Genomic DNA, 24302 nt, shown 5'->3' with positions numbered 1-24302 from the left:
CCCCAGGGTGAAGCCCCCCGTCCTGCATATGGCCTGGATCCCTGTGCAGACCCAGGAGGGGTCTGGCTGGCTGGTCATTGGGGTTCTCCAGGATATTGGCTAGGAGGTCCTGTTGGGAGGTGACTGTGTCTCTTTGGGACAGGATCCAGGCCCTGCTCCTGTAACGGCCGAGGGTTTGAATTCAAATCCAGGGAACCAATTGGGTAAGATGGAAATGGTCTGTGAAAATGCAAATGACGTCGCTGGCAGCGGGGAGGGGCTGTTGGGCTCGGGATACCTGCCTACCTGTAGCCAGCCCCCTGGGGCTGAGTGGGAGGGAGAGATGCTCCCCACTCCCCCTGCACACCGGAGAGGGGGCTCACGCTGGCTCTGAGGCTGTGACTAAAGCAAGGAGCTCGCTGCCTGCCCCCACTCGAACCACCACTCCCCAGGCCCCTCCCACAGCTGGGGAGGGAAGCCAGCACCCTGCCCCCGCTCGAACCGCTACCCCCCAGGCACCTTTCAGAGGTGGGGAGGGAAGCCAGCGCCCCGCCCCCGCTCGAACCGCTACTCCCCAGGCACCTTTCAGAGCTGGGGAGGGAAGCAAGCGCCCTGCCCCCGCTCAAATCGCCTCTTCCCGCACCCCTCCCAGAGCTGGGGAGGGAAGCCAGCGCCCCGCCCCCACTGCAACGGCCGCTCCCCGGTCCCCTGGTAGAGCTGAGGAGGGAAGGAAGCGCCCCACCCCTGCAGGTCTGCACACAGGCCATGGCCATGGCCGGGAGTGCAGCGCAGAAGCTGCTCCAGCCCTGCAGCCTGCGGGGCAGCGCAGTGGGGTGGGGGCAGCACGGAGCAGGCAGGGCCCAGGTGGGCGGGGGGCGGAGACACACGTGGGGTGGACACGCTCCTGCCAGGAGCTGCCTGATTCACCCCCTGCCCGGGAGCTGCAGGAGGGGCCCAGATCATGGCTCGGCTGCAGAGCTCGGAGCCCAGGCTGGGCCCAGGAGTGAGGGGATGGGGGAGCTGGGGGTGTAGCGGGGGTTGGAGCCGAGAGTTGGTTGGAGATGGGGCTGTACCACTGCCGCTTGGCGGCGGGGGGGCCCTCCAGCTTTTATTTTTGCTCCGCCCCTCACATCCCAATATTTCATCTTTTACATCTGGTTACTCTAGCCTGATATGAAGGAGGATGTCTGGACCAAGGGGCCAGGGACTGGCCTTTGCTAGAGAAACCACTGTCAAGTTTTAGCCAATTAGGACAAGTCAGCAAATAAGAACAACTTCAGGTATCAGTAACTGCTACAGGTTGCAAATTCCTACATGCAGCAGTTTCTAGCACTACACCTGCACAGCTCTGCTCCCCGGCTCTTCTCGGGCTCCTGCTCTCTCCTTAGCTCTGCCCCACTCTCGCCCAGGCAGTTCCAGCTCACATGGAGGATGGGACCCTCTGGCCTGGTGACTCTCTCATTACACTGCCTGGCCTGTCAGTGCAGTTAACTTGGAGCTTTGGCCTCTCCCCATTGTCCCTGGGGACAGTCAGTCTCAGGGTCCTGATTTCCCATTGATCATTCCCCCTTCTATTGGTGCTGGGAACTAGCCAACCAACACCCCCCCACACACACACACTAAGTTTTAGTAAAGGGCCAAGAGCCCCCTTACACAAGCCAGCCCCATGAGGGTCACCGATGTGCAGAGAAGGCAGCACAAGCTGGTCCCATGGTGTAATGGGCAGCACTCAGGACTCTGAAACCTGTAATCTGAGTTCAAATCTCAGTGGGATCTTGTGTTGGCTTGTGGTCATAGACGGCAGGTTATATACATTTGTGGTGCTCGGGCTCCAGGAATATTCAAGGCTGGGGGCCCTGCTCCAGCAATATTTGGAGTTGGGTCTCTTCTCCTGGCCCCTGCCTGGCACCCCTCCCCTCTGCTGTGGTGCATCCCTGCCTGACAAAAAGCAGCATGTGCCTGTCCCCTGCCTGCTCCTGCTGCTGGAGTAGAGGGATTCTGGGCAGAACTGCTGCCCCAGAGTCCTAGTGCAGGATGCCCTCAGCCTCTCCAACACTCCCAACCCTGAGCTCCCTCTGAACCCTGATACTCTGCCCCAGTCCTGAGCCCCCTCCTGCATCATGAATCACTCATCCTCAGCCATACGCTCCTGCCCAGAGGGTGCACTCCTTCCCATCCCCAGAGCCTGCACCTCTCACCCCTTCCTACAACCCTGCCGGAGCCTGCACCCAGCACCCAAACTCCATCCTAAAGACTGAACCGTGCACCCCTCCTGCACCCTAATCCCCAGCCCAGCATCTGAAGCCCAGACCTCCCCCCTAAATCCCCTCCCAGAGCCTTAGGCAGGTGTGGGTGGAGTTTGGGGGGCGGGTTCTGGGCACCACCAAAATTTATACAAATTTGCCACCCATGCTTATGGTAAAGCCCCAGAGCTCAACTTCCCTGTCTCCAGCTGTGTAAGAGTGAATCTTTCCCCTCCTGCTGGGTGACTCACACCTCCTAGAGCCAGGTCTTTGGCTGGGATGGCTACAATGGTTAGGGCTCTAGAACTTGCTATCCTGATAGTTGGGATTCTTGCTGCTGCACCTCATGTTCACAAGCTTGGCCCTTGTGCTTCCTACCACACGTTTCCTCTGGCCCACATGGCGCTTGAAGAAAGGAGTGCCAGGGCTGGGATTAATAGTCAGGGCTTGGCAGGAGGGAGGAAGAGTCCCAGGCTGGAGCCCCACACACCTTCCCTCCTTCGGGCACCTAGAGCAGAGGCAGCCCAGCTCTGTCTGCTGGATACCTCAGCAGTGTAGGTGAGTTCATGTAAATACAGTCTGGTCCCAAAGCCTCCACCCAACCCTGGTCATCAGTAGCTGCCAGGGGAGAGCTCATTCACACCTCGCTTACAAATCATCATTTGAAATTCTAAGGTTGGCCAACACTGCCGAAGCCAATGCACCGACATTGTCAGCAAACACAACAGCTGGGTGAGGAAACCCGGCTTTGTCCAGACTTTCCAAACCTATTTTACTTTCTCAGGTACAAGTAGTTTTCATACGTTGTATCTGCTTTTAAAGTGTGTTAACATTTCAATTTCCATTCAAATTTGCAACCAATGACAACATTGGCAGCGCTGCATGTAACTACCTGACCACTGAGGGAGGGGGTGTTGGGGAAATTCGGGGAGGGGGTGCACAGCCCCCTGACTGGGGGGGCATATAGGGAATGCCCAGTTTCACTGAATTGAGTCTCCTACTGCAGCACCTCAGCAGGACACATCAGAGAGGAGCTGCAGTGTCTAGGCAGTGGGATGCCTGTGCCTTTAAGAGCCCAGCCCTGGGAAGCCCATGCTGACAGGTGCTGCCTGTGAGAGGGGAAATAAAAAAGCCCTCTGCTCCCCCCACCCATGTTTGCAAACACTGGAGTCTCAGCCCACCGGGATCACTGTTACCCCTCTGCCCCTGCCTGTGCTGGGGTTTAACCCTCTGGCAGCACCTCCCTCTGGGCTTAACTCTGGCTCCTTCTCCCTCTCTGACTTTGCTCTTCAGCCCCTCTCCTAACTCTGCCTCCAGCTGTTTGACCCCTCGACCAGTCAATTTCCACTCCCTGCTCAGACCCTGGCCACCCCCTCCTCTGATTTGCCCCCCTTTGGCCCTTTTTAATCCCTGTAAAAAGTAGGGGGTTATGGGTCCCATTCTCTGGAGGGAGGGTTGGGCACCTGGCCCCTGCCTGCCCACTGCTCAAAGTGCCCCATGATCTTGTGGATGTTTGCTGAGTGCTGCAGGGTCACCCGAAGGGGGAGAGAGACGCGGTTAGCAGGTGATGCAGCCAAGGGTGCCTCACTCAACACTGAGATGCAGCCACCTCTGGGGTGAGTTACACAAGTCAGCAAATGAATTTGGAACAAGAAACGCACTGAAAGGACCAAGGCAACTGCAGGAGGTGGAGAAAACCAGAAAAAGCAGTATCCCTGGATCCCAACCCTGCCCCTCCCCTAATCTACCCCCTAACCTCCACTCCCCTCCCCTCCCACATGTGAGGGGAGAACTCAGGAGTCCTGGTCCCCAGCCTTGCCCTCTCTCATATTTTGATATGGCTCCATCCAACAGCTGCCCCCACAATTGCAGAGCAGTGCCATGGGGCACACCGGGGCCTGCCTGTTTGCACAGGACGGGCAATGCCAGTGTCCCAGGATGGGGAGAGACAATTCTAAGGGAGAAGCAGGCAGCAGACAGCTCCCATGACTGAGAAAGAAACGCTAGGGGGTGCAATGCTGAAAGGAGTGAAGGGGGTTGGCAGGGAATGGGAGGATCTTCCCTCACAGCAGGTGTGTCTGTCTCCCTCCCAATTCCTCCCGAGCCCTACCCCAGCCCAGGCTAATTCCAGCCCAGCTACCAGGGTTAAATTTGGCCTGGATTCCCCAGCTGCTGGGGCTGGGGCGTGGGGCTGGGAAGCTTGAGCCTCTACTTCCCCTTCCCCAGATACAGTTGCATGGGCACAGACCAAAAGAGCCTGCAGCACTGCTGCTTAGAGGAAACTGAGTCACCAGCCAGTGACAGACACATCATGGCTCTCCTCATCCTCATCCTCTTTTCCGTATAAAACCTGAGGAGGGGAGGGGGGTAAACTCAGAGCAGTTGCATAGTTAACCTGTGGAACTCCTTGCAAGAGCATGATTGAAGGCCAAGACTATAACAGGGTTCAAAAAAGAACTAGATAAGTTTATGGTGGATAGATCCATCAAGGGCTCTTAGCCAGGGTGGGCAGGGATGGTGCCTGTAGCCTCTGTTTGCCAGAAGCTGGGAATGGGCAATAGGGGATGGATCACTTGATGAGTCCCTGCTCTGTTCATTCCCTCTGGGGCACCTGGCACTGGCCACTGTCAGAAGACAGGAGGATACTGGGCTAGATGGACTTTCAGTCTGAACCAGTCTGGCCATTCTTATGTCTCCCTTGGAGCAGCAGTGACACCCAGTGGGCAGAGTAATGCACAGAAGGTGTTTTGCTTGGCGCAGCAGTGACACCCAGTGGCCAATCAGGGTAACACACAGAGCATGTTTCCCTTGGAGCAGCAGTGACACCTCCTGGTCATTCAAGGTAATGCACAGAAGGTGTTTCCCTAGATACAGCAGTGACACCCACTGGTCAGGTGGCGTAATGCACAGCATGTGTCTGCCCTCTACAAGCAGTGACACCCACGGACCAGTCACGGTACGGCACATAGTGTGTTTCCCACCAATCTGGGTAAGGCACAGAGCATGTTTCCCATGGAGCAGCAGTGACACCCAGTGACCAGCAGGGGTGGCATCAGCCTCTTCTCCTTTAGTGAGGGACTGAGATGGGCTAGACAAAAAAAATTGGGGGGCTGTGCCCCCCATCACCTGACCCCACCCTTCATGGGGGCCATGACTCTGCTACTTCTCAGTTAAAGGCCAGGCTCATCTCCTTTCCCCCAGGCTAGGGTTTACAGCAATACAAACTTTATTAAAATAAAATAGTAAACAGAGTTTACTTTAAATATTCTAAATCTGTCCAAATTTTAGTACTGAATCCAAAGTTCTCTTAAAGATCCCATCAGTAACTAAAACCTAAATGAAAAATGGAAACCAAAAACAAGGCTTAATTTAAAACCCAAACATTAAGAAAAACTTTGTTTGTAAAAATAAAAACAAATGCTGTAAATTAATAATTTCAACATTTTATCAAAAAAGTGTGCTACAGCAGAATGATAAAATAACATCAAATAAATAAGCATGACCACTAAAACCTCCTGTAAAGGAATTGAATCCTTGAATACTGGTCAAATCTGTATAAAATATGCAGAACTATGTCAAAACTGGTGTTGCAAGTCAGCCATTCAAATCCAGCAAATGTCAATTAAAAGCTCCAGTCCAACCAAAAAAACCAAAACAACCCAATAAACCAAAATGGTCACAGCCTGAAACAAACCTACACAGAAGCAAAATTAAACTATACCAACGCAGGAACAAACGATCTAAATTTCTAATTCTAACTTCTTGTTTCTCCCAGGAGGAAGGTGTTTTGCACCCCAGTAACCAGGCTGTCACTGCAGTTTTCCTTTCACTAAATAAGATTTTTACCAAATATAAATTGCCCTCCAATTTCTCTAAGAGAAATTGAAATTGTATCTTTGTACTAATATCCCAAGTGTGCAAGTCCATCCCCTCAGAGCAGCCCCTCACCCTGAGGCCAGGGGAGAATCCCAGCTGGTTTGTGCATTTGTAACCCTGGGGCCTGAAGCTGATGAGAGAAAGGGAAGTGAGCCATCTTGGAGCTTTCCGATACCACCTGCGGGGAGCACAGGGATTTGACTGAGGGTACGTCTTCACTACCCGCCGTATCGGCGGGAAGCAATCGATTGCTCGGGGATCGATATATCGCATCTCATCTAGACGCGATATATCAATCCCCGAACGCGCTTATATCGATTCCGTAACTCCACCAAGCTGAACGGAGTTGTGGAATCGATAGGAGGAACCGTGGACATTGATCCCGAGCCGTGAGGAGGATGAGTAATTTGATCTTAGATATTCGACTTCAGCTACGTTATTCACGTAGCTGAAGTTGCTTATCTAAGATCGATTTTCCCCCATAGCCTAGACCAGCCTCAGTGACATCCTGACTAATTTTCCCCTTGTTCTCTGCCAGCAGGCTCAACTGAAGAGCTCGGGAGTGACTTGACCATGGCAGCACCCTATTTACACATTAAAAGCCGGCATTTGGGGGCCAATGGGGTGAAATGTGGTTACTTTTGGGGTTGGGACCCAAATAAGAAGGGATGTGGACAAACTGGAAAGAGTCCAGCAGAGGGCAATAAAAATGATTAGGAGACTGAGACACATCATTTATAAGGATCTATCCTGTATGTTAAGCTAAGGCAAAGTTAGCATATCTATATTGTGACCTTTTACTCAGAGAGGAAAATCGACCTTTATCATGTTACTTAAATAGATAAGTACCCATGCCTGTCCAAGACCTTTACCTAGACCAATCGACAATGGAAAATGGCATAGGGGTTTTTTCAGTGTTATACCCACAGATTTAACAGGTACACCACAAGGTAACTTATGTGCATATGTACATGTCATCAACAAGCACAAACATACTAGCCTATGAAGTAAACGTACCCTAATGTTTTGTGGGTGAGGAATGAAATTTGGGCATAGGAGGAAGGATTTCCGGCCCTTGTGCCCTATAAAAGAGGTAACCCACCTCGCTAGAGCACTTTGCTCTATCATTCTGACTTACTTCCTCCACTCTCTCTCTATGTACTATCAGTAGGCTGTACTTGTTCTTAAACTTTAAGTTTCAAGGGAACTAGGTTAAGTTCAGTTTCCCTAAGTTGCAAAGAATCCTGTGGCACCTTACAGACTAACAGACGTTTTGGAGCATGAGCTTTCGTGGGTGAATACCCACTTCCTCAGATGCATGTAATGGAAATATCCAGGGGCAGGTATATATATGTGTGCTAGCAAGCAAGCTAGAGATAACGAGGTCAGTTCAATCAGGGAGGATGAGGCCCTGTTCTAGCAGTTGAGGTGTGAAAACCAAGAGAGGAGAAACTGGTTCTGTAATTGGCAAGCCATTCACAGTCTTTGTTCAATCCTGAGCTGATGGTGTCAAATTTGCAGATGAACTGAAGCTCAGCAGTTTCTCTTTGAAGTCTGGTCCTGAAGTTTTTTTGCTGCAGGATGGCCACCTTAAGGTCTGCTATAGTGTGGCCAGGGAGATTGAAGTGCTCTCCTACAGGTTTTTGTATATTGCCATTCCTAATGTCAGATTTGTGTCCATTTATCCTTTTCCGTAGAGACTGTCCAGTTTGGCCGATGTACATAGCAGAGGGGCATTGCTGGCATATGATGGCGTATATTACATTGGTGGATGTGCAGGTGAATGAACCAGTGATGGTGTGGCTGATCTGGTTAGGTCCTGTGATGGTGTCGCTGGTGTAGATATGTGGGCAGAGTTGGCATCGAGGTTTGTTGCATGGATTGGTTCCTGAGCTAGAGTTATTATGGTGTGGTGTGCAGTCACTGGTGAGAATATGTTTCAGGTTGGCAGGTTGTCTGTGGGCAAGGATTGGCCTGCCACCCAAGGCCTGTGAAAGTGTGGGATCATTGTCCAGGATGGGTTGTAGATCCTTGATGATGCGTTGGAGGGGTTTTAGCTGGGGGCTGTATGTGATGGCCAGTGGAGTCCTGTTGGTTTCTCTCTTGGGTTTGTCTTGCAGTAGGAGGCTTCTGGGTACACGTCTGGCTCTGTTGATCTGTTTCCTTATTTCCTCTTGCGGGTATTGTAGTTTTGAGAATGCTTGGTGGAGATTTTGTAGGGAACTTTCCCTAAGTTGTTATTCTTTGTTTATTAGGTTTTGATTCTAAAGTTTAACATATTCTAGTAAACCTTAAGTAACACCAGCTTTTTCTAAGCACTGCATCTTTCAATTAAGAATTGAGAAACCTGAACTGCAAGGCTGGTCCTGTGTCTCTTACCATCAGGTTATCAAGGAAGGCTGTGAGTATATTAACCAAAACTTTGTTGCATATAATGCCATATGTATCTTCTGAATAGCAGTAATGCAACTATAACTTTGTAACTCAATTAAATTAAATTAAATGCAAGCTAATAAATTAAATTTTCATCAAATTATCCAAATTAATATTATTAGTATACCCTAAATCAGGCTACATGGGACAGAGAGTTGGAGTGCAGAGGGATGAAGACACTGGCTCTGGGGGTGCAGACTCTGGGGTGGGGTTAGAATGAGACATTGAGGGTGCACTAGAGAACTCAGGGTTAGGATAGAGAATTGGGCTGTGAATGCTCTGGAATGAGACCAGGAAAAAGAAAATTGAGATGCAAGAGAGAAATCAAGCTGGAGCAAAAAGCAAAGAAGTGTGCAATTTGAGCTCCAGAGGGAAGAAAAAAACCTCTGCCTGTCCCCTCTTACCAAAGCATCTAAGAACCAGATGAGAGACATTTTTCCCCCACTGCAACAACAATTCCAGTTGAATTAGACTGAGAAAGGAACTCTTCTTTTCTGCAGCACTAGCAATCCTGGACTGAGTCAGGAACATCTCATCCCCCCCACCTCCTCTGGTGTTCCTGGCCTGGGACATGGGAGAGGCTCCTCTCTTCTCCATTTGGGACATGGTGGGATGAGAGAAGTGACAGGGCTTTACGGGAAATCATTATTTGCCTGATTCATGTGCAAGTCCTAGTCCTTATTAACCCAAACAAACCATTTATCCCGCATGCTGATGCCAGTTTGGAGGGTCTGGGAGCAGTCCCGTACCAGGAAGTGGAAGGAAATGTAAATCTGTAGACTTTGCCAGCTGAGGACTGTCTGATAGCGAAACTCGCTATCCCATTCCACCAGCTGCAGTTCTTGGTCTTGAAATGGGCCATCACTGAGAAATTTGGAGACTACTTGTGTGGTGCTCAGTTTCAGGTGTGGACAGAGAACAATCCACCGACTTATGTGCTAACAAGGGTTAAGCTGGATGCTACAAGGCAGAGATGGGTGGCAACTTTTGCTAGCCATAACTTCGCATTCAATACCAATGAGTTGGTATAATAGAGAATATGATTTATCAGGACCACCAATTCTTTGCTTGGGAGAGGATGGAAGCAGATGAGAATGAACTCTACCCTGCCATCTGTTGGTGATCTGTTGTAAAGGCCTTTTGAGGCTGCTGTCATTTGCATGGTTCCACCCACCCCAGATTGCATGATGGGGGTGCTTGTCCAAAGGATCATTTCAGCTGCTGTGGGATCCTTAGTCTCTTTCTGATTAGGGCAGGGGTAATAAAGTGCAGTTATTCTGGTGATATGAATCAAGGACAGTAGAACGGAACTTAGCAGTTCATGATTTCGGGACTCACCCGAACCTACATAAATCTTGTTAGGCAAGGGACATGGGTTCCAAAAGATGGTGGAATAAAACAGATTGCAAAGGAATATTTGCACTTAGTGCTGTGGATTTTTTGTAAAATCTCTAAAGGCACACTTTAGGTCCTTTGCATCTCTCCAGTTTAAAAATACAATTTTTTATACTTCTATTCCATGTTTTGATCTATGCATAGATAGAGAGTGGTTAATGACTAAATGCAGTTTTTAAGTATTTCTAAACTGTGGGCTGTGATCTTTTTTCCACAGTGAAAACTGAAAACAACTCTGTAGTTGGGGAAAACTCTCCCCACCAGTCAGGCAGCAAGAAAATTTTGCAGAGTGGATTCTGGGAGTTAAGCTGTGGGAAGCAGATTTTGTGACACACTCCAAAACCAGATTCTTAGCCACAAGTCAGCAGGTGGGTTTACGCAAATTCTGGCCTCTAGGACCACAGCTGGGGGGGCAGGGCAGGCCCCCACAACTTTTGTGGCACATGCACCACCTCTGCAACCAACCTTTGCTCCCTCACTCCATAACACCACACACACACAGCAGCCTTTTACTTCTCAGAACCAAAACGCACCCTGAAAGAGATCCAATAGCATAAGCTTAAGGCAAATGACTGCACCACTGACAACAACTCAAAGAGATTCAAACAGACCTCTGTCTTTACACACGGGGGATGGCAGGAACCAAACCAGCAGGCACAAGCACAGGCCAGCAAGACCCAGACAAACATCTATTCCAGCTTTCCACAAGGCTTGGGCATTGGGAACCCAGACCCCTTAATGAGGAATACTTTTCAGGCGAGGGTGAAGCTCTCAGGCCTCAAATGCCAGGTACAGTTACTCTCTCCTTGATCCAAAACGAACATCAAAATACACTGCATTACTCCTGCCCCAATAACAAAGAGACTGGGGATCCCACAGCAGCTGAAATGACCCTTTGGACAAGCACTCCAATCATGCAATCCGGGGTAGGTGGAGCCATGCAAATGACAGCAGCCTCAAAAGGCCTTTACAACAGATCACCAACAGATGGCAGGGTAGAGTTCATAGCGACCTTGCTTAAACTAGATTGTGGAAAAGATTAAAAAACACTGAACGTTCAAACTCACCAAATGCGGGTCAATCCATCCTCATCGTCCTATCCGCTCGTTATACTCCACACCTGAACTTAGCCCTCACATGGACAACATACCCTCCCAACTCAGTGTCTGTACGTTAACCTTTTACCCCCAGTCGGGGCTATTGCAGATTATGTATTCCTTATGCTCCCCGATCTTAAACTGAACTTCGCACCCCCTGGGTAATCTGTACGTTGTTCCCTGATCACCAGAAACTTCTGCGCCTAAAGGCTGTACCGTACCCTTTTTTTTTCATTGAAGGTCATCTTAATAAAATGTTGACATTTGTTTGAGATCCTGGCTCCTCTTCCTTTGCAAGGCGTGTGCGTTTGCTCTGGGTTTTAGTCTGCTAAGACAGCGAGGGGGGCCGATTGAGCCAGAGGCGCTTGACTGCTGCAGACACGGATCCAAGGCTGAACCTCGTCCCCCACCAGCTGAAGACTTAACTGAAAACAGTTTAAGAAGTGCTCCCGTCTCCGGCACTCAGCTACCCAGCTCCCAGTGGGGTCCAAACCCCAAAGAGATCCCTTTTACCCTGTAGACGCTGTAAAATTCTGTGACCAGGGCAGCTGCCTAGCAGCCTGGGCATCTACCTGCCAGCGCGAGAGCGCGTAAGGCACTAATCTGGATAGTGCCGGCCAGGTGGCAGGCCTGTGAAGAGCTACGAGAGTGGCGCAGCAGAAGCGTGCTGGGCCCCTAACCCAGCGGTCAATGGATCGAAACCATCCTCTTCTATGTGTGCGTTTGTTTCTTTTCTCTCTGGGCCTTCCAGCGAGGTGGTGACCAGCAGAGCAGCAAGAGGTGGCTGAGGCGGTGGCCTGCCAGAGAGCTCCCTGGCACCTCTGGCTGCCTGGGCTGAAGGCAAGAGGGAGGTCTGGGTGTGGCAAGGGCCTCCTGTCCCAGAATGAGGCTGCAGTGCTTCCTGGTCCCCTTTTCCCACCCACCCCAGCGGGCTGCGGGAGAACACCAGGGAGGCTCTCGGGGCGCTAGGCAGTGCTGTGTGGCTGTCGGGAAAAAGCGGAGGCTACCAACTCGACCTGCCATTGACTCGCGTGGCTCTGCGTGCTGTCAGCCGGGGTGGGCCAGGCTGCGCACGTGACTCAGGCTTGGGCAGCATGGCCACTCTTTCCTGACGAGGCACGAGGCAGGCCAAGAGCTTTGCACAGCCTACAGGGAAGTGGGAAGGAGGCGTCTTTGAGCCGGCGTGTCTCATCCGCTTCTCCCTTGCCACTTGGGCGGAGACGAGAAGGGAGCAAAATGTTCCTGGCTGAAAGCTTTTGTGCTCGGCCTCGAGGATTAAGCCTGAGCTTCTGGCACAGCTGCTGGGAGACGGGTTTCTGAATGGCATCCAGCACGCTCTTTGGGCCACCAGCTGAAAGCACTGAGGCCAAGAGGCAGCAAAATGGGACTAGATGCTCTTCAGCCTAAACTCATTTCCTCGCTTTTCCTAGTGCCCCTCAATCCCAACCCTCACTCCCTCCTATGCACACTGCTCCTCACTCCCAACCAGAGCCTACTCCTCTTCACCTTTCTCCTCTGTCCCAACCCACAGCCCCCTCCTATTCCCAGTGACCCTCAATCCCAACCCACAGCTCTCTTCTTCCCTCCAGCAGCAGGTGCTTCAGACTCCCTCAGGAAGATTTTCTTGCAAAGTTTCATGTATGAGTTTGCATGTGGATTTTACAGTATGTTGGAAATATGTTGGGTTGCCTGCTGAAATGATCACTTTTGGCTGGTGTTGGGTTCCCAGTTTCCTTGTTATTGGAGCAGGAGAAATAAAGGGTTCTTATCCTTGTTGTGCAAATTGAGGGCAGCACAACTGTGCTTGGCAGACACCGAATGAGAGACTCACGCTCAGTTCAGTAGCACTTGCTAGGTGGGAGACATGGGTTCCAAAGACAAATGAGCTGGGTCCTGGGTCCTAATATTAATACTTGGGAGTTAGAGCAATGCTAGTATAGGGTGGCAGTGAAGGGATGAGTGAGTCCCTAGACAACATAGTGAGTATGGTGCCTTCTTATTTTACCCCCTTTCCACCCGGGATGGTAGATGAACTGTACAGAGGCACTCGTGGGCTTGCACTGACTCAGGACAACAGCTGTGAGTGGGGTGCAGAGAGGGGATGGCTCATGTTAAAGGACTTTTTGTTGCTGGACTTACAAACCGTAGGGAGAAGGACACTGCCCAGCTTATTTGAGGGGTAGGCCTATTCCTTGTAGTTTATGTTTATGCATTGGGGCTGCTGGCATGACTTTTGCTAACTCTGGGCTTACATTGCAATGTAGACATACCCTGAGAGGGCATCTGTAACGTAATAAAAGCAGTGTGGCTCGGCTGGCCTGGATCATCTGACTTGGACTCCTGGGGCTCATGTTGTGAGGCTAAAAACTGCAGTGCAGACATTTAGGTTCAGACTGGAAGCCAGGCTCAGAGACCCTCAGCCCTTGTGGGGTCTCGGAGGCTGGGCTCAAGCCCAAGTGTCTACACTGTAATTTTATAACCCTGCAGCACAAGCCACACAAGCCTCAATCAACTGACCCAGGATTTGAGAATAGAGACTTGGGTGTGTTTATGACAGTGTAGACATAATGCTACGCCATGTCCACACTGCAATGAAACACCCAGGGCTGCCCCATGCCAGCTCAGGCACCCGAGGCTTTGGCCATGGGGTGGTAAATTTGCAGTGTAGATGTCTCATCTCAGGCTCGATACTGGGCTCTGGCCCCCTCAAAGTTGGGAGGGAGTTTAGCAAGCAAAAAAAGTAAAACCACAATGAAGTATTACCCTGGACTCAATGGCACTTCTCCATTGATCTGTCTGCTTTGGGGCAGGGACAATAGCACATCCTGCTGCATTCATTATTTCATAGAGTGGTTTAGGATTTTCATTCTCAGACACTGGGCACAAAGCAGGACTCAACTCTCGGCATAAACTAAACGAGCTGCCCACAGATTCTGGCAGCCACAATGAGCATTTGGTGTGAGAGCTCAGACCTGCCCCTGTCCAAGAGGGAGGGGGTCATCCATGAGGGGACTGGACCACTGACCTACCAGCTCCTAACTCCCAAACGTTCAGTAACTCTGTTATCAGTGCCTGTGTGTGTAATTTAAACCATAAGAAAACCCACACTGGGCTAGACCAAAGGTCCTTCTGACAACAGCCAAGAGCAGGTGCCCCAAAAGCCACTCAACAGGTCACCACTGGCAGTTATTATCCCTGCCTCAAAAGCAGACAGACCAATGGAGAACTGCCATGAGTCCAGGGTAATACTTCCCTGCGGTTTTACCATTTCCACTTGCTAAACTCTCTCCCAACCTTCTGGGCTCCTAGACCTATCCTAATGTTATGTCTACACTATGATTAAAACACCCAGGTCACCTGTCTCAAAGCCCAGGTCAGCTGACTCAGGGTTATGGGACTTGGACTGCAAGACTATAAAATTACAGTGCAGACATATGGACTTGAACCCAGGCTTCAGTGTGAACACAAATATCTGCACCACAGTTTTTAGCCTCTCAGCTTTAGCTCCATGAGCCCAAGTCAGATGACACAGGCCAGCCATGCTGCCATCTTTATCCCAGGAGAGATGGATTCTAAGAGTACGTTCCCATTGCAATGGAAGCCCAGGTGTGGCACGCTGTGCTCAAAGCAGCACCCTGCAAGCCCCATATTCACCACTCTCATATAGTGATGATACGTTTTGAACAACGTCTGCCTAGCGAGGTATCATTTCAAAAATCTTGAAGTGTTCATCTGTTGAACCTTAATGTCTTCTTGCATTCTATGCGCTCACATTGGTTTGGGAAGTTATGAAGTTTGCTCTGTGTGCATTACAGAACTATATTATGAGGTTGGGAAATGCCCCCCACCAGCCTTTCAGATGCAAAAATGGAGGAGCCAGACTCTCTGCTGGCCCATTAAAGGTGGCTACAGTCCCAAGGACTATCCCAGGAACCGTGTACAATGCAGACTTCGCCGAAATAACACAGCAACAATGGACACTGCTTGACTCACATCATAGCAAAGGAGCTTTCTAGAAAGTTGGAAGAAACTATGAAAGAGGGGAAGAGACATCATGACTTGGCATCTCTCCCCCACAAATCAACAGCTGGAAACACACCTGGATGACAAAACTGATTCATAAATCGGACGATAATAATAATAATACATTCAATCCAAAGTCCCCAAATAGCTAGTATTGGTTTTTCAGCTGAAAATTTTCAGTCTGGGGAATTTTGTTTTCCCAGTCAGACCTTGCCAAGGAAAACTGGGAGAAAATGTTTGAGTTGCCTCCTTCAGAACAGCTTAGCCTAGACACTCTAGCTGTGGGTCACTGTCATGGCCTTGCTGAGAACTGGGGTATTTTAATAATTTGGGGAGGTCTCAGGGTGTTTGGGGGAGATTATGAGGCTTTTACCTTTTGAGATAAAAACTAAGACATACAGGACTAGAGCATTTTTTTTTAGAAATCTGAGATTTAGGCATTTTATTTAAAGCAAGGGGGTTTCTGAACAGGCTTTTGTTTGCAAGAGGCAACATTGTTTGATCTGTCATTGTACCAAAGGGGGAGATGGCTGTCTAGAAAGGAAGAATGAAGACTAAATGCATCCTTTGAGGATGGAATTTGAACCCATGCATGCAAAGCACAACAGATTAGCAGGCCATCACCTTAACCACTCGGCCACCTCATCTGAGATGTCAGAAAATGGACAGGATGAGATATCTAAGGCCAGCAGAGTTAGGGACACTAAGGTGTTTTTAAATACTAAGTGGAAGCAGGGGCTGAATGAGCTCCCCCATCACACCTAGTGACCAGCTGTGGGAAAGGCTTCAGGAACAGACCGTGTTTGCATAGACACACCTACTCCGCCTAGGTATGCATGGGGCCGCTTCCCCAAAATGACCAGTTTTAGCTGGTGGCGGGTTACAAATCACATTAGCACTGAGTGGTATGAAATGTTATTATCCTTCCTGCATGAGTGAAGGGCAGCAGAACATACTTAGTCGGTCCTGATGGGTGAGGAATAGCTTTTATTGGACTGCATAGAAGTGATTCAGAACGTCACCCTAAAGCAGTGGTCCCCAAACATTTTACAATGTGTCCTCTTATCCATGGCTGTGGGCCCTCGGAGCCACAGTTGAAAACTGGGGCTGGGAGTGGGGTGTTGCTTGCTGAAGAGAGGGGTGCAGATGGGGTAAGGGGGTCGAGGCCGAGCTGGCAATCAGGGGCCCAGGCTGAGGGTGGGGTTGGAAAAGAGCTGGGACAGAGTGGGGCTGACTGGTGCTCCCTCCATGGGGGCTGGCTCAGCCCCTGAGGTGCCCCTATGAATCTTCCTCTGTGTCCCCCTAGGAGTCATGCCCCACATTTTGGGGACCAGTGAACCCTACACGCTAAGCAGGGGCTAGTGATGCCAAAGCCCAGGGAAAGGGAGAACAAGTGCAGGGGCCCGAGCACTGGAACGAGGCCTCCTCACTTCTGTCTGTGGCTCTGCCCCCTGCCACATCTTCCACCCACGGCCCCATCCACTTTCACCTCTGTTCCACCCCTTCCCCCACTAGCCCCACCCTGTCACTCCTTTACCCCTGCCCCGCTGTGGCCCCAAGACCAGAGAAGCTCTGTGCCCCGGCTGCAGCCCTCGGGCCCTAGCACGGAGTGAGAGCTCCTCCAGCCCTGGGGCTGACATGGGGGAGACTTTTCCAGGGGGACCTAATTTCTCCAGGGCCCCTAGTCATGGGCTTCACTGCCCCTTGGTGACACAAGGTTTGGGGAGGCTGAGCCCCCCTGAGCCTCCATTATGTACTGTCCAGGCTACCGCTGCTCAGTGTGTGGCCAGTCTGTCTGTGTTCTCTGCTGTTTGTGCTGGGGAGCCTGGCTGGCCTTAGGGGTGGGGCCCCCGGCAGCCGCCCAGGACTTCAGGGGGTCAAAGGGCACTGTGTGCCAGTGCAAAGGTGCTCACTGCTCTCCCCTGCCCCAGTGCTCCTCCATGGCCCCATAGGGGGTTGGGGGGAGAGAGGAGCAACACTATGTGCTCCATACGTCCTGGTCACTTTCCCCACCTGGGCTGTGCTGTGAGGAGAGCATCAGAAGCTCCTGCTCTCTGCCCTCCCCTTATGCAGCCTGGCTGAGGAAAGTGACCCGGATGCAGGGAACTCAGATGATGTCGCTTCTTGCCCCTGCACCCCACCCCCGCAGCCCCTAGGGGTGCCCGGAGGAGCAGCGTTCCAGGGAGGAGCGGGCAGCAATGCCAGCTGCTCCATGCACACAGGTCACTGTCCCCACGTGGGTGCAGGAGGGGGTGCAGGGGTTAAGGGTGAAGGGGGTGCAGCAGAGGGGCAGTGGCTGGTAGCACAGGAAGGGAGTGTGGGACTTAAGGGCAAAGGGGACACAATGTAGGGGTTAGGGCACAGGAGGGGGCAGGAGATAGGGGTGAAGGAGGTGCAAGGGTTGGGAGTGCAGGAGCTGGGGGGAAAGGGGGAGGGGGATCGTCCAGGGGCGATGGGGAACTGCTAAAGTACAAGTTTTGCCCAGGGCACCATTTCCCCTAACTCTGGTCCTTGATAACATTTCTTGCTGGGAGGGGGAGGGGAGAGAGATGAGGCGTTTTCTCTCTGTTTCTTTCCTCTCCATTTTCTGCTCCTTCCTTCAATTCCAGAAACCTCCCTTGTGTTTCAGACTGTGCAGTGACGCCCTCCCTACCCCAGGCCTCTGGAGCCTTTGGAGCCGAAAGATCCCAGGAGCTGAGGAGGAATCCAGGGGTGAGTAGCTGGCAGGAAGGAGTCCTAGCAGCTCTTCTGGGAGTGCAGGGGAGAAATGACTCCCCCTTCTCTAGATTCTCCCCATGGGGCTCTGGGGAGCAGGGAGCGTTTTGTGATAAATTCCATCCAACATCCCCCTTTGATCCAAGCTGAGGGACATCTCAGCTCTGCACGTTCCCTTTGGTAGCACCAAACAGGGGATGTTTTCCACTACCTAGGAGACCCAGCCAGGGACTGATGTGCTGGAGATATGTTGGGAAAGGAACTGTCTGAATTCTCAAGGCAGGAGACGAACAATCTACAGCGACATCATTAACCACAAACACACTCTAACCATGATCCAGCCAGTAGGGAAATGGGCAGGAATTCTTGCTGTTCAGCCATGGCCACATGTACAGAGCTGCACAGCAGTGAGTGTGCTGGGGAAGCTGGTCTGAGCAAACAATTGGAAATGCCCCTTCAGTGAGAACAGAACCAGAGTGTAGAAAGGCCCCTGTGTTAAGTGGTTGTGGCTGAGGGCTTAGGGAGCTGGGGTATGACAGCATAGGGGTCTTTCTGTGGAGGTTTGATTTTTGCCAGCTAGGAAAGGCTGGTGTGTGGTGTCTTCATGGCTGTACTTTCAGTGATGCAGGTTTCTCTATCTCATTGTTCCATGGGCATCCTATCAGATTGCCAGCTGCTTTTCAACTGCAGTACGGAGACTGTTTGTGGGTGGGGAGAGAGAGGGTGTGTGTTGAAGTAGGTAAGACTGGATCATTATTTTCCCTACTTGAAAGAGGGAGAAGCTAAAGCTGAGAAAGGAGAATTGACTTCTCTTAGGTCACACAGCCAGTCAGTGGCAGAGCTGGGAAAAGGACTCAGGAGCCCTGATTTTGAAACTAACCATCAGATCTTGAATTTCAGACATGGAATGACCTGAGTAAAGTGCTCTCACATGAGCTCAAGACCAACAACAGTGCACAGTAATTATTCAGCAAGTATTTGAGGAGAACTGCAATGTTAGAGAGAATCACGAACTGCTCAGAGACCATTAATGCAGAGAAGCAGCAAAATTCTTCAAACATATGACTGGTTATGACTTATTTACTTGGTCGTAAAAGAGAAGAAAAAGGACCTGAGTCTCCTCCTTGTCAATAACCCCCTGCTCAGCCAATCAGGGTAGAGACTGAGGACAGGAGGCTGAGGGTTCTCACCAGAGGCCAAAGGACGGCCCAGGTCACTGGTGGGGATCATTGCCCGAGCACTATCTCAGCTGCACATTTTTGGGTGGACCTCCCAGAGTGGGAGCTACAGAGCACTCCCCCGCAACACACACACACACACACACTTTACTCTTGGTGTTGGGAGGGGAACAGGTGAAAGGACAAAAGAAGCAAGAGACAAAGAGAAAGGAGGGAGGGATGGATGGAGGAAAAGGTGAAACAAAAAGGACAAACCCTAATGTCCCTAGTGATTCTAAGGGAGAAAATCTCAGATATGGAATAAAATTCAGCCTCCTTAAGCTCGTGTTTTCCATGCCTAGAATTCAACTGTCACCAGATGGATCCGACTGAACAGGTTTCAAACCTTGAGGAGGCTCTTACCTTCTAAACAGGGATGGCTGTTTTCTAGTAAAATCAGGCAAAGGGAAGGAGAAAACTTGAAAGAAGTTCCTCCTGGCGCTCACGTATGTGAACCCGAATACTCTCTCAGTCCTCAAAGAGAGACCTGGAGAAGGAGACTTGCTGAAGCAAAGCCACAGGGGTCTCTGAGGTTTCCTTGGCCCCTCGCCGCCTCTCCTGCCTGGCTGATGTCAGCATCTCTCTGTGAGGTCATCACCTCCCCACAACCTTTGACCAATAATGTGAGGTCCTGGAAAAGGCTTTTGTGATATCATTGCCACATCCCTCCCTTGCTGTGCTAATGTCCTGCCCCTGGCCAGGCACTTTGGAGGTTTGAGCTACTCCCTGTGGATCACCCCACTCAAGGAGCGTTCGTTCTAGGAAGCAAGCCAGTAGTTTTGGATCATCTGCAAATTTTGTCACCTCACTGTTCAGCAGATCATTTATGAATATGTTGACTAGTCCTGGTCCCAGTACAGACACCACTAGTTACCTGTTTCCATCCTGAAAACTGACCATTTAGTCCTACCCTTTGTTTCCTATCTTTTAACCAGTTATTGATCCATGTGAGGACCTTCCAGAGGTGAAAGTAAACCGGTATGTTATGGTATGGGGTACTGGCAAGAGCCAGTACGCTGTGCCAGCCCGGCCCGTCTTCCCCAGGCTGGTGATTTAAAGGGCCCACGGCTCCCTGCTGCAGTTGGACCCCGGACCCTTTAAATCACCTCCCGAGCCCCCCTGCTGGAGTCCTGGGGAGCAAATCACTGCAGTGGATGCTGCTCTCTCCCACTCTGCGAACACAGAGCAGGGGTAGCAGAAGCTTCCTTACAGTGGGGGGGCACTGTTATCTGAACTGTGGCACCCCCATGACACTCCTTCCCTAAGGACCCCCACTCACAGCACCTCTTCCCTCGAGGCCACACCCACAGAACGCCTCTTCCCCAAGACTGCACCCTTCCCCCCCCTCGATCATTTGTCCTAACAGCCAGTAAAGCGTGGTGGAGCCATGGCCCTCTAACCCCCTGTTCCAGCACCCCTGACACAGAGCTAAGCAGGCAGCAGCGTGTACGTGTATGTGTGTGTGTGTGACAGAGAGTGCTGTGCTGTGCTGAGCTGAGCCAGTGAGAGAAGGGGGGCTGATGTCGGGGCTGTCCCCTGCCTCAGGACTGGTTGCTTCCAGCAGCTGTCGGAACTTAGAGACAGTGTGCCGACACACTCACTCTTCTGCAACACACACACTGTCTCTCCTCCCCACACACACATGCTCTCTACCCCAGCACGCACATTGCAGTTGAAAAGCAGCTGGCAATCTAGTAGGATGCCCATAGAACAATGGTATAGAAAACTGTATCATGTGATGCTGTACCAGCCTGTGAGGCTTTGCAAACCCTTCCCAAAGCACCCTGCAGCCAGTTGCACAGTGGGATAGCTACCACAATGCACTGCTCTCTGTGGCCATCCAAGAGACGCTAGCATGGATGTGCTCTGGTGACACAGGATGGACATGCAACAGCTGTTCAATTAAAACACTTTTACTAAAGTCACATCCCCCTTTATTGTAGGCCTAGCATGAATGTGAGACAAGACCCAGCTCCATTGAAATTAAAGGACCACAACTTCCTCCACTGTTGGTAGGACTGGAACCTGTGCAGGGAGCCCACAATGGACTTCTAGCCCATTGCCTTAACCACTTGACCACAACTATGTGCTTGACATGGGGCTCTCACTGCACTCTAGTTCTGTTCTCACTGAGTGATCAATTCCAGTTGTTTCCTCAGACCAGCTTCCACAACACACACACTGCTGTGCCGTTGTGTAAGTGTGTCCATGGCTGAACAGCAAGAATTCCTGCTCCTTTCCCTTCTGGCTGGAGCATGAGGAGAGTGTGTTCATGGCTAATGACGTTGCTGTAGCTTGTCCATTTCCTGCCTTGATCATTCAGACAGTCCCCTTCCCTTCATATCCCCAGGGCTTTGCCAGGAGGTTGATGGCTCCTTTCTTTCCTCACCCTGGGGTAAACTCAGCTTTTTATTCCATCCTTGATGTTTCAAGGAATAACAACAGATGGCCAAAGAAAGAGGTGGACAGGGTGGGTCTCAGGGGAGGGGTAGAGAGATGTGGGTGGTGGGCAGGGCCGGCCTCAGGGGAGGGATCAGAGAGGTACAAGCAGTGGGCAGGGCAGGTCTCAGGTGAGGGTCAGAGAGGTGCAAGTGGTGGGCAGGGCAGGTCTCAGGTGAGGGTCAGAGAGGTGCAAGTGGTGGGCAGGGCTAGTCTTAGCGGAGGGGGCAGAGAGGTGTGAGCGATGGGCAGGGTGGGTCTCAGGGGAGGGGGCAGAGAGGTACGAGCAGTAGGCAGGGCAGGTCTCAGGGGAGGGGCAGAGGTGTGGGTGGTGGGCAGGGTGAGTCTCGGGGGAGGGGGCAGAGAGGAGTGGGTAGGGTGAGTCTCAGGGGAGGGGGCAGAGAGGAGTGAGCAGTGCGGGTCTCAGGGGAGGGCTCAGAGAGGTGTGGGCAATGGGTAGAGTGAGTCTCAGGGGAGGGCGCAGAGAGGTGTGGGCAGGGCAGGTCTCAGGGGAGGGGCAGAGAGGTGTGGGCAGTGCGGGTCTCAGGGGAGGGCTCAGAGAGGTGTGGGCAATGGGTAGAGTGAGTCTCAGGGGAGGGCGCAGAGAGGTGTGGGCAGGGCAGGTCTCAGGGGAGGGGCAGAGAGGTGTGGGCAGGGCGGTCTCAGGGGAGGGGGCAGAGAGCTGTGGGCAATGGGCAGAGTGAGTCTCAGGGGAGGAGGCAGAGAGCTGTGGGCAATGGGCAGAGTGAGTCTCAGGGGAGGAGGCAGAGAGGTGTGGGCAGTGCGGGTCTCAGGGGAGGGGGCAGAGAGGTGTGGGCAGGGGGGTCCCAGGGGAGGGCTCAGAGAGGTGTGGGCAATGAGCAGGGTGAGTCTCAGGGGAAGAGGCAGAGAGGAGTGGGTATGGTGAGTCTCAGGGGAGGGGGCAGAGAGGTGTGGGTAATGGGCAGGGTGAGTCTCAGGGGAGGAGGCAGAGAGGTGTGGGCAGCAAGCAGACCTTGGGGTAGAGGGTGGAGAGGCGCGAGGAGGCCTTGGGGGAGGAGAGGAGCGAGCGAAAGGTGAACCAGCAGGCCTCAGCCAAAGAGGAAGAGCAGGTGTGGGAAGTGGCCAAATGGGAGTGAGGGCAGAGCACAGGTGGGGCCTCATATGGAGGAGAATGAGTGAAGGGGGTGGAGTGGGGGGACAGCACCTTGGTCTGGGCAGGGCTGCCCACAGGATTCAGGGGGCCTGGGGCAAAACAATTTCGGGGCCCCTTCCATAAAAAAAAGTTGCAATACCATAGAATACTATATTCTCATGGGGGCCCCTGCAGGGTCTGGGGCAAATTGCCCCACCTGCCCCCCCTCTGGGCGGCCCTGCCCTCAGCCTCTTCTTGTAACTCCTCTGTCCCCTAATCATTTTTGTTGCCCTCCCCTAAACTCTCTCCAATTTGTTACTGTATTGGGGGAGGGGTGCAAAATCTGGACGCAATGCTCCAGATGTGGCCTCACCAGTGCTGAATGGAGGGGAATAATCACTTCCCTCCATCTGCTGGCAACGCTCCTACTAACCTAGCCCAATATGACCAGTTCCCCATATTGAATGCAGACACAGCAATATTTGATAAATTGGTTCCTGTCCATTCAGGAGGTTATTTCCCACCTATTTATAAATAATGAAGATGCTCTAAGTGGAGGGGAGAGAGCTGTTCCGTCCGTGCAGTTAATCCATCTCCCCGAGAGGTGGTAGCTATGTCACTGGGGGAAGCTATGCTGGTGTATGTGCAAGCTGTGATGTCTACATGTATATATAAAGTTTAATCAAACCCCATTTTTAAAACCCCTGTGGTCTGGGAATAGAAAAGGAGCTCTCTGAGGCAGAGCCAGTCCTTCAAAATCCTTAACATCACTGACTTGCCTTTGTAAATGTCATGGGGGTATAGCTCAGTGGTAGAGTGCTTAACTACAGATCAAGTAATCCTTGGTTCAAATCTAAGTGCTCCCTTACAAACTTGTTCTTTCAACAAAAGTGATTCTATTTCCAGTATGTTCAAGAGCTCCACTAAACAGGGGTCCCTGCAATGAATAGACACATTCAATGTTTTCCTGTGCAAATGAATAAAAACCTAGCAAACATGTTCCTCTGCTGAAATCAGTTCCAATCCTCTAAGTGTCTGGGTTTGTTTTCATCAATTAAACAAAGGCACCTGAAGTCACATTTGCAGCTCCTTGGCCTCCATGGGCTACAATGTGCAGAAGAACAAGAACCACATCCACTTGGGAGGAATGGACTAGTTTCTATTACATTTGGTAAATAAGTTGCCACTCGGACTGAAAACTCTATTGGAGATGGATAGGAGCCTGTTACAAAAATAAAATAACCAAGATTTACCAAACTCCCTGTGACACATTCAAACCTCTCTTTGCGCACACAGTATCAATTGGGGCTCTAACAAATGTTAACCTTTCTGTAACACAGATCATTATTCCTTGTAACTTTCAGATGCATTCAAATGGCAGCTGTTTACAGGTCATGGGCTGCTAGTTCATGAGCAGGAGCAGAGTCTCTGTAAGTTTACCAACCATAGAGCTTGTTATGTCTGCATCTAAGTAAGTGCAGAGTTATTTCAATGGCTCCTACACTGATATCTCCTGCCCCTTCTGGCTGGTTAATTGCACTATTTGGAACCTGCTCCTAAAATTGCACCCTTTCTGGGAGTGAGTCAAAACTGCCCAAGGAAACCCCATTGGGTTTCAAGGGCAGTTCAGGCAAGGAGGTGATGGGACAGCACAAGGGTCTCAGAGCTTCTCTTTTATCGGGCCAGAGGCTGCTATTAGCATGACTGTGGGGTTCTATTCCTAGCTGTAGGAGGAAAGGGGTGTCTAGTGAATTAGAAGTGAGGGCCTAGA

General features: G+C 51.3%; 1 non-coding gene across 1 annotated transcript; it reads left to right on the top strand.

The window, feature by feature from the left end:
- The first annotated feature begins 23325 nt into the window (after positions 1–23325).
- TRNAC-ACA (transfer RNA cysteine (anticodon ACA)) lies at positions 23326–23397 on the top strand. The gene has a single exon. It is a non-coding gene; the product is annotated as a tRNA-Cys (tRNA).
- Positions 23398–24302: the final 905 nt, after the last annotated feature.

The sequence above is a fragment of the Gopherus flavomarginatus genome (assembly GCF_025201925.1).
Source record: "Gopherus flavomarginatus isolate rGopFla2 chromosome 13 unlocalized genomic scaffold, rGopFla2.mat.asm SUPER_13_unloc_2, whole genome shotgun sequence".
Classification (NCBI taxonomy): domain Eukaryota; kingdom Metazoa; phylum Chordata; order Testudines; family Testudinidae; genus Gopherus; species Gopherus flavomarginatus.
Note: the sequence above shows the minus strand (reverse complement) of the source record. Positions and strands in the feature narration are given on the sequence as shown.